The sequence below is a fragment of the Hevea brasiliensis genome, chromosome 7, assembly GCF_030052815.1.
Source record: "Hevea brasiliensis isolate MT/VB/25A 57/8 chromosome 7, ASM3005281v1, whole genome shotgun sequence".
Classification (NCBI taxonomy): Eukaryota; Viridiplantae; Streptophyta; class Magnoliopsida; order Malpighiales; family Euphorbiaceae; genus Hevea; species Hevea brasiliensis.
The window spans coordinates 75,522,525-75,534,375 of record NC_079499.1 but is presented as its reverse complement, the minus strand read 5'-3'; positions in this window follow the sequence as shown (position 1 = coordinate 75,534,375).

Genomic DNA, 11,851 nt, shown 5'->3' with positions numbered 1-11,851 from the left:
GAAGAAAGAAAAATAATTATTTTGCAGGTTAAGAACTCCAAAATTGAAGACACATCATTATTTGTGGTCATTTCACGATTATGACACATGGCACCACGAGATGGTGACACATGAGATTACACATAAAGCTTGCCAAATGTTTTTAATCATGTAAGATGATTAAAATCAAAGATTAAACTATCAGGTTTGACACTTAGCACAATGTGATTGGGTCAATTAAGCAAACCTAGAGCTAATCAAAAGTGACATGTGCTTGAAGTTTAATGTGTATTTAACCTAGCTATTTAAGTATTTGTTATGAAAAGAGAAAGCAGCCAGCAGCCACTCCTCTCCTTTGTCACGCCCTTTGGGAGGCACTAAACTATTCTTCTTCCATCTCTCATCAATTATGAAAGAGATTTGCCCATCAATATCTTGCCAATTAAGAACTACTAGAAATTGTTTCTAGTGTCTGTTTACATCTCTAATCTCTTAAAATGCACCAACTTGAATTTCTAATTAATGAAAAAGCTTTAGAAGCTATTCAAGAAGGAGGCTGCCATAGATTATTCTTGGTGTGGACAGAAAGCTAGAGGACAACATCTCAGGTGTCCTGAGGAGCCGAGATCTCAAAGGCGTAGAGCATATGACTGCGATTGCATCGAAGAGAGTTAAATGTAATCGTTCTTGATTTAATCTAGGGTTCTAAAATTAATCGATTAATTTTAAAATCTTAAATGGCAAATACAGATCCAAAAACATATTAAAAGAGTTTTAATATATTGTTTATCATTGAAATCAAATAGATAAAAACAAATTGCATGATGCATGTGACCCTAGGTGAAAAATGTTTGAATTCGATGGTATAAACTTGTGTTTTTCACGCTTCCGTTCCTTCAATTGGTATCAGAGCCACTATATTTGCCATTTAGATTGTTGATTATATGATTTAATTGTGTGATTTGATCATGAGATGATTGATCCATTGCTGGTTGGATCAAGAGGTGTGGCGGCATGCTTGATGAACTCGGCATGAGTGCGCATGGCTTAGGAAGATCATGGTGCGCATGGTTGTTATTAAATTCTGCAATTGTTGCATGATGAAAGGTTCATCATATGACTAATTAAAATGTTTAATTAGAATTTTTAATCACAAAATTAGATTATGATTCAAATCAGAATTTTAAAAATTATTTGAATGTGATTCAAATCTGAATTTTAAAAGTTGTTTGAATGTGATTCAAATATGAATTTTTAAAGTTGTTTGAATCATATTTAAATCTGAATTTTTAAAATTGATTGAATAAAATTCAGATCTGATTTTTTAAAAAATGTTTGAATGTGATTCAAATCTGTTTTTTTTTTTAAATGTTTGAATGTGATTCAAATCTGAATTTTTAAAGTTGTTTGAATGTGATTCAAATCTGAATTTTTAAATTTGTTTGAATGGGATTCAAATCTGAATTTTTAAATTTATTTGAATTATATTCAAATCTGGATTTTTAAGTTGAATATGAGATATTCAATTTAATTTAAGTATGTATGTTTTATTTAATTGTTAAATAGTGATATGCATGATGGATGATCATAGACTATAAAAGACCAATGTGATTGGATTTTTTTCTTTTATATTTCTTTGGGATTGTAAATTAATTAATTTATTTTAATTTATTTTGGGCATGTATTATTAAGTTTGTAATAATTTTTGGGTTGTAATTTCATTTATTTAAGTTCTTGTAAATTCGCCTTGGTATGCCAAGGATTACTATGTAATATTGGATTGCAAGAAGTTCAAGGAGAGTCAAGAGCATTGGTGGGACGATTGGGAGAATTCAAGATCAAGTGTTAATTATGTACTCCTTCAGCAACTCTTGTAAAATGAATGAATGAAATGCACCTAGGAATGCCACGATTCAATTCTTGGTGGCTCGAATTGAATCCCTTAGAAAGTCCATGATCATACCATATTTATTGCTTATCCATGAATGCATGAGATGTATGGGAATGTATGCTATTATATGATATATGCATGCTAATTGGATAATGTGCAAAGTGAGACCTTAATAGTAATTACAATGACCATAAAATCTTCCAAACAAATGATTAAGTTGGAAATGCTATAATTAAAGTAATTATAACAAAGGCCCTCCATTAGGGCAATTATTTTAAGAAATTTTAAATAGTTGCATTACATGCAATTAATTTAAGAGATTTTCTTAAGAATAATTATTAAGCATGAATGTTGTAAATATGTAAATGGTTTAGTGGCCAATATTGGATGCACTGAGGACATTAAAATTATTTGCATAATTCTTGGCTCAATGGGATCAACTTAACTAATGCAAGATAAGTCAATAATGGATGTACACGAGATTTTGAGCATTAGGGGCTAGGTAAAGTTGAACCTCACATGAGATGTGATGGGCAAGGAGTTGCTCACTTATAGTTTATTATAATTCCAATAATGGATGTACACGAGGATGATCAATAGAATTATAAGAATTTAATCACCCACTAGAAATCCATCCAACTAGGATTTCCATTTTCTACTTTGGAAGTGTAGGATTCGCTATGTTAGTGGGAGGACCAATTTGATTAAAAAACCATAATCATTTTGGTTAATTACATGATACATTTACTAATTAATCTGTTATTTTCTGATTAATTTTATGATAAAAACGAGCATAAAACAACCACCACCAACCAATATCCTTGCAAGCATACTTGATCACAATAGGTTGACGGGACCTAATCTGTCTGATTGGCTAAGATTTGAAACTTGTCCTGAACCTTGAACATATAGGATATATTCTAGATTCAAATGTTCCTGGTCCCTTACCTCCAGATGCCACACAAGAGGAACATGAAACTTTGGACAAGTGGAAGGAACATGATACGAGAGCTAAGTGTTACATGCTTGCTTCCATGAGTAATGAGTTGCAGAAGCAGCATGAAAACATCACGAGTGCAAGTGAGATCCTCCTTCACCTACAAGAGTTGTATGGTGAGCACAATGAGAATACTAGGTATGAGATATCTAGACTATTAAAGTATGAGGATGTATGAGGACAAAATGTTGGGGATCAAGTCCACAAGATGATTGGTGATTGGCGGTTGGAACATCTTGACTTCAACATGGATTTCCAACTCTTGTGGATTTGATCCTTGATCCCTTCTGAGTCTTTTGGGAATTTTGTGACAAATTTCCATATGACTAAACAGGAATGCACCTTAGCTAGTTTACTCAACATGCTCATTATTGCCCAAAAGAATATGCCAAGTAATAAAGGAAAAGAGGTAGCTTTGGTTGCATCTTCCTCTGCTGAAAAGTCCAACAAGAAGAAGGGCAATAAGAAAAAGAAACCTCAGTTCTGGTCCTTCAAGAAAATAGCTAAATAGAAAGGAAGACTAAAGGCGATGGAGGCAAAGGAAAGTGTTTCCACTGCCAAAAGAATGGGCACTGGAAAAGGAATTGCCTAGAGTATCTTGCTTCTCTGAAGGACAAGAAGGATACACCTTCGGAAGGTATGTCCATAACTTGTTATTTAGATTGATGATACTCATAGTTCATCTACACTGGGTTTTAGATACTAGTGCGGTTCTCACATTTCTAATGATATGCAGGAACTATGCAAGCAGCTGACTTGCGTTTTCAAGATATTAGAGTGTGGATTGGCAATGGCTCAACTGTTGAGGCTTTAGCCATAGGATTTAAATCTTTTTACATGTTTCGACATGTTTTGTGTTTGGATAATATTTTATATGTACATGATGCTTTTAAGAACATCATTTCCATATATATTTTGACTAGAAATGGCTATAATTCGATTCACAGATGATGTTTGCAATATTTATTTTGGAAATAAATAAGTTGGTTCGGGTTATATGAATGATGGTTTTTATTATTTGGATAATAATGACAAACACAAATTGAATGCAAGTGATCTAAAAGAATGCAATGCCATGGTGAAAACCAACTCAAGTTCAAAATATATTTGGCACTTAAGGTTATGTCATGTTGCAGAAGATAGGATTGCAAAACTGGAGAAAATGGAGATTTTATCCTCATTGGGCTCTGAGCCTACTCCGACTTGTGAAGCATACTTGTCACATGTGGTAGACACCCAATAGGGGAGTCCAACAGTGAGGACATCCCTAGTATATGACTTTCTAGATGTGTTTCATGATGAATTGCCAGGATTACCTCCAGAAAGAGAGGTGCAGTTTGAAATTAATGTTCTGCCTGGTGTGGATCAAATCTCCATAACATCGTACAGAATAGCACTAGAAGAGTTGAAGGAGTTGAAGGTACAATTGCAAGAACTACTTGAAAAGGGCTTCATCCGCCCTAGTGTGTCACCATGGGGAGCGCCAGTATTGTTTGTTAAGAAGAAGGATGTCACTCTTCTTTTATGTATTGTTTTACATGGGTTCTGCATACTTTTATGTTAGTGTTAGAATTATATGTTCTATTATTATTCCTTTACAGGGGAATAAATTTTGATGCATTAGTGATTAGTCCTTTAAGATAAGGATTGTGATAATAAGCGAAATTAGTTTTGAAAGAGTTTATCGGCGAAAAGTATTTTCTAACACACCATAAATTATAAAGCTAATTGGCAAGCCTACTTCATGTAAGGCAAAAGGACATAAAAGTAAGTTACAATAATATAATTGCTCTAGATGAGGGCAAGGATGTTACTGTTAGTAATTGTTAATGGATATTGTAATCAGAATAAGATTCGAATATCAGTAAATTCGGAAAGGATAAAATATCAGAAAATTTGATCTATTGGGATGTATCGTAGTAACTATGCAATGTTCTTTATGTTTATACTATAAGCTACATATTACAGTACTGACTTGAGATTATTGTGTAGAGCTATTTGCTACTTGATAGTACAGAGATGAGAATAGTTGCCAGCGGCATACATTTTGGTATAGTTATGCCAGGACATAATTTAATTATTAGAAATAAGTTTGAAAGTCCTACTTAGGGATCTAAAACTCAAAAGTTAGAATATCGAAAGGTTATAGTTTAGTACAAAAGGATGTAAGTTATAAAATATTAATAGATAAAAAGAGTTATGGAAGTAAAAATTCTAACAGTTGGTTCAGATATAACAAAGAAATGTTACGAATGTGAGGAAGACTATTGACTAGAATAGTCAGAGGACCAATGATTAGATAAATCATTCTAACATGACCTCAAGGGTCATTCAAGAAGGAACATGAATCGAAATATTAGACAGCACAATAGTAAGAGAAGATTGATGTTATACAAACAAATTAAATATTGTATTAGATTGTTAAAAGTCTTATACAAATTTGAGGGAAAGAAGATTATACGATCATATAGAAAGGAGAAAATAAGCGTATGACTATTGTAAGATGGCTATTAGGTAAAATTTCGCAGAAATTTATTTTAAGGAGAGAATTGTAACACCCTATGTTTGGTAGTGCGTTCTCTTTGTTCCGATGGTGGTGTGCAATGGGACATTTAGAATGCCTAGAACTACACTTAGATATAGATGAGAGACATAAAATAGTGAAATACAAGAAAAGAAAATACAAGAAAAACAAAGAAAAATAATAGCAATGGAATATAACCAAGTTAAGCAGTGAGAACCATAGCAATGGGTGGCCGCACAGAAGTTGCGGCGTGGACCGTTGACTAGCCACTGCGGGAACCCTAGAAAATATTTTTAGGACATAAATAAATGTCTATTGAAGAATAAATACCATTAGAAATATCAAAGAAAAATTAATTAATTAGTACAAAGAAAAAGTGAGAAATCAAAAAGCAATGAAACCGGTATTCACAGAAAAATCGAGAATGCAACCGAATAGGAGCATTGTGGTCATTTGACACGCCGAGTTGTCTTTTGACCTAAATTTCCATTAAAAAGTAAATGATATTATACTTGGAAAATGTCATAAAAAATTAAATGGGTGGTACATAGTTTAAATAGCAAAATTGGGAGCTCGATGTGGGAATAAGGAAAGTTATGAATAAACAATCATTAAATATCACTTAGTGCTCCACTCACAACTAAAGTGGACCACTTACGCTTCATTTTGGATAGCAGAATTCACCTTCTTCAACCTCTCAAAATTCCAGCCGAAACCAAAGAAAATGGAAGAGAGAAGAATCATCCATGGCCATCCATGGCCAAGCTCCATGCAACTATGATCCAAGCCATTTTTCCACTAGTTCCCTTCACTAAAATTGCTCTACACCACTTGGGTAGTAGATAGGCAGCAAGAAGATTAAGTTTAGTCAAGGTTTTGAAGAGTTTCCAAAGTGGTAAGTAGGTATTTTTTATGCTTGCTTTATTAAAGTTTGTGTGGGTGTTATGGGTAGTTGAATTATGTAAAGATTTTTGGAGTTTGATGTTTGAAGGGAGATGCATATTTTTGGCAGCCATGGAAACTCCTTAAGGGCAGTTTATTCTTGCTTGTAAATGGTAGATTAAAGGGTTGATTAAGTGTTTATGTGTGTAGGAATTAATTTGGGTGATGTACACTAATTATATGTAAATGTGTACTTGAATTTGGAAGCTTGGAAATTAGTAGAGAGAGGTGTATGAATCGGCAGCTTGAATGGTGAAACATAAAAATGTTATTTCATGTTTGGTTTATGGAATATTAATGTTGAATTGTGGTACTTGTTATGGCAGTATATGTATGATGGTGTGAGGTTGGACATGTAAATGAGCTAGGTTAGTTGATTGAATTGTTGTAATTTGAGCTTGAAAGATTCTGTACTATATGGTGCATATTGAGTGTGATTATAAGCTGCCAAAATGACCAATAATGTGTTGTGAAATGTGTTTGTGTTATGGTACAAAACAAAAATGGCATGAATGTGAAACTTGGTAAGTGTTAAAAGTGTATTTGGTATGTAATGAAGAGTGTTGCTATAGGGCAATGTGCATTTTGGCCTAGAACCTTAAGTGTGTGGCTCCAATTGGTTTGAGACCAATTGGAGGTGAAACTAGGCACAAAATGTGCCAACTTTCATGGAGAAAGCTTACCAAAATTCTGCTTGTAAGGTAACTTGAAAAATGACCAAATCCGGATTAGTGCAATTGAGGCCTGAAAATTGACCATTTGGGCAGCAGTTAGTGTTTAGGCCATAACTCACTCAAAATTGGTCCAATTGACCTGAATTTTTTACCATGAATTTTTGAGACATATATCTACAAGTCTTATGAAGACATCAAAGCCCAGAAATGACCATAAGCAAGTCAAACAGCTTGCATAAATTTGGATCCAAAAATTGGCCGAACCTAAAATGACCTAAAATTACCTAAAGTGTCCAATTTTGATGCACTTTGACCAGCAATAGTAAAATGACCATAACTTGGTCTACATAACTCAGAATAACCTAAAACTTTGCCCCGCGTGCAATAAGACATATATCTACAAGTTTGTAGTTTTGACCAAAACCCGAAAACCGAGGGAACTAGGTCATCCGGCTAGGTCAAACTAGTATCCCGGAATCCAGCAAATTGTAAGAAAACACAATATACATGGAAATGAATTGGGTAACATGTACCAACCCTAAAAGGCTACAAATGTGACATATTAGTAACATTAAAACCTAATTTACCTAGAATGGATCGAGGGTTGACATATTAGGTTGACTAAGCAAATAATAGAATTCAGTGAATTAATTATCAAGCATTATCATTAGAGACTGTTTAAATGATCTTGAAACACTTCAAATTGTGTTTCTCAGTTAGCAAAGACTCAGGGAAAGGGAAGGAAACATTGAGTTAAAGCCAGGAGACACTTATCAGAGGTTTGTGCACAATAATTATTTCTTTTGAATTTTTCAATTGAAATAAATTATGATTATTGAAAAATAAATTATGATTATTTGTATGTTATTGTTTTAAATTGTGTTTGTGCACAATACTTATTTCTTTTGAATTTTTCAATTGAAATAAATTATGATTATTTGTATGTTATTATTTTAAATTGTGTTCGTGCACAGTAATTTTGATTTCTCATTTTCTACTTAAAATTTTAATTGAACATTATAGTGTTAAATTGTGTCCGTGCACAATACTTTTATATTCATTGCTTTTACTAGCAAATTTATTCGGAGAAGTGAGTTATGAATATTTTTTTATTGCTTTGGTTTTGGGAATATTATTTGGAAATGATTGTGTTGCCAACTTTGAAAATGAAAATTTTGAGGTAAATATGATTTGTGGTTTGCATGAAATATTTAAATATTGTAATTTGGAATTGTTTTGATTCACACTTGGCATGACACTATTACTATGTTCCTCCTCCATTTATGGGGTTGAGATAATTTATTTTCCTCCCTCTCTGGTTTACCAGTTCAGGTTGTAGATCAGATGAGTACTCATTAGCTAGCTAGCCACCTCCCTTATTGATTTTGATTAGTGGGGTTGTAGATTGCTTTGTCGTGGTGTACAACACGACATTGATCGGAAATTTTATGTCATGGCTTAAGTTGTGTATGAATTGTATCTGTGTTAATTAAATTATTTGACTCAAAATTTTTCTATAATGAGCTTTGATAATTTGTGAAATGCAATTGTGCAGTATTTAAATTGTGTTATTGATTTGCAAAATGGTATTATTCAGTTATTTGATCAAATTGTGTTATTGATTGGCAAAACTGTATTATTCAATTATTTGATCAAATTGTGTTATTAATGGGCAAAACTGTATTATTCAGTTATTTGATTAAATTGTGTTATTCATGGGCGAAACTATGTTATTGATTATTTGATCAAATTATATTATTGATTGGCAAAAGCGTGTTATTTAGTTATTTGATCAAATTTGTGTTATATGAACTTTGTAAATCGTGAAATGGGATTGTGAACTATTTGATTTGTGAATTGTCAATAAAAGATTTATGTATCGCATTTCAAATTGTTATTATGTATCACTGAGTAAATTTTACTCGTGATAGCTTTCATTCTTTGTTGCAAGTTGTTGACAGGGACAATGAGACTAAGTTGCTAGTACTACACTGAGAGATCATCGGGTATATTGAGCATACCATAGTTTTCAATTTATATTGTGATGTATGTTCACTGTATGTATATAGTATTCTTGATTTTAAGTAGTTGTATATTAAAATTGTACATTGAAGTTGTAAAATAAATTGTGAATTATTTTGGCTTGTAAAATTGGTACTATATTTCTTTTATCTCAGCTTTGAAAATACTGAAAAATTACTGTGGATTTGAGTTGAGAAACATATTCAGTTGATCAAATATTGGAGTTGAGATTGAGAAATATATTTGAAGTGCTTTTTACAGGTTTTTGAAGAACTGTTTTATTCAAAATACAGATGGCACTCTGCAAAAATTTTTACAGAAATTACTAATAATTCAAATGTGTTAGCTGTTTCACTTCAATTCAAAAAAAAGTTTTTAACACCTGTAAATTATGCTCACCACTGTAAAAAGAAGAAAAATTTTAAAATCCCTTGTAGTGTATTTAATGGGTTACCAGTAGACGAAGTTGGTATTTAATGGGTGAGTTGATTTATGAAGAAATTGAATAAATTAATGTATATTTGGTGAGCACTTCATTTTGGCAGCCAAGAAATTCATGGGATTTTGATGTTTTTAAATGATGTAGATGAGTTTAAGATGTTGGTATAAGTATTCATGTGTATAGAAATAATTTAGATAATGTATACTAAGTGTACGTGTGATAGTGCACTTGGTTTTGGAAGCTTGGAAGCAGTTTGAAGGAGATGTATAATTCGACAACTTTTAAAGTGCAGTTGAAATGTGTTGTTTTCATGGTTTGGTTTATTGAATTATGTTGTTTATGGTGGCAGCATGTACATGTGTATAATAGATTGGAATTGGATATGTAAATGGGGTACGTTCATGTGGTTAAATTGTGTAAATGGACTTTGAAAAATTTTGAGTTATAATGTGTATGTTGAGAATGGTTATAAGCTGTCTAAAATGACCAAAATGTATTTTTAAGTGTGTTAATGGTATGGCACAAACTAGAATTGGCATGAAAGAGTTAGCTTGGTAAGTATAGAATGTGTAATTGGTAAGTGATGAAGAATGTGTAGTAGGGCAATGTATGTTTTAGCTTATGTCACACCTTATCCCTGGTAAGGCATGACATGTTCCCGTGGCATACCTAATGAATTACCGAACTACACCTACCGATAACCCATTAGTTATGCTACAAGGGATTTTAAAATAAATCATAGCTTTTTGTCTTATCAATTCTGTTGAGGAAAATTTCATGAGAATAGTTAAAATTCCATGTAAACATTCATTGGAAATAGTAATAGAATAAATATTGCAAAAGTTACATTTTCATAAGTCTCAAAGTGAAATACAAAATAGTTACAAGCTCAAAATGTGATAGCAATGCAGTGCTTTTAAATACAAACTGCTCAAGTCCATACATTCATACATATAGGTACAAAATACATCAAAAGGAAATTACAGAGGTATACCTACTATATATATACCCACAATCAAAACCAAAATGTTGCTTCCAAGTCTCTCACTCAGCAGCCTTCTCCTTTCCTTTTTCTGCGACAGCATAAAGAAGCTATCGCTGAGTATATCACTCAGTGATGCACAACTAATAACTTTAAAACTTAAGATAAAACACAATTTATCAAGGCATAATAAATCACATTTTTCTTAAGCATGAAAACTTCACAAGAGTTCTAATTTTATAAGAGCCATTTATTTGAACAACATTGCAAATGAGAAATCATACTTCATAAATCACAATTCATAAAGCATTAGTATTGCCAACACCAACACACAGTTCAGGCCATGACACAAAATTTCACGATCAATGCCGTGTTGTACACCACGACAAAGCAATCTCAACCTCACTAACCGTTATTAATGAGGGAAGGGCTAGCTAGCTAATGAGTACTCGTATAGTCTTACCCCACTAACCATTATTAATGGGAGACATAATCAATATCAATTACCAACCCCAAGTAGCCGTTACTACTGGAGAGTTCCGAAAGGGACTGCCATGCTAACTGTGGCTTCAAAATAGTTTCCAAAAATTTTCCATTCAACAATCACATTTATAAACCAATAAACACATTTAAATTCATCATAATATCCAAATAAATATAGAAACACCTAAATTTCTTAACTGCAAGAGAAAAACCATATTTCTGTCAAAGTAAACTTGTTCAAAGCAAACTCATTCAATTTAACACATTCCAAGCAATTTACAAATTTAAAAACGAAGAAAATGTTAATTGTGCACCAACCTTCAATGCTCTCCTTTATTGTTACCTACTTCTCCTTGTCCGTTCCAACTTATTTTTCTACTGAAAATACAAAAATAGAATACCTCAACACCAATCTCAATTGCTGCCAAGAACTCATTATATGCATGTCTAATGCATCCCAAGTTAGCTTTGAAAATTTTAGAATATTTTGGTTTTGGGACAGCTTGGTGCCCCAATCTTTGACCCCAATTTTTACCTAGTTTCGATCATAATTTGGTGAGGTGTTCTTTATGAAAATTGTTCATTTAGGTCTTAAATTTATTTTCCTTTTTGAATCGCCTAATTCAGAGCTGTGTAGCTCAAGTTATGCCCAAAACACCATTACTGTTTACGTCACTGTTCATGCTGCAGATTTTGTTTTGGCAGATTTATTGATCCAACTTCGTTTAGCAATTTGACAAAGTTAAGTCCATAATTTGGTCAATGTTCTTCATATGAAATGTTTTACTATGTCTTAGGTTTCCATCGGTTTAAGAATCGCCTAAATCGGAGTTTTCTAGAGAGAGTTATAGCCTTGCAAAGTTCTTTATTCATTTGGTTAATTTTAGGTGCCAGATTGGCGAGTTGATGACCAAT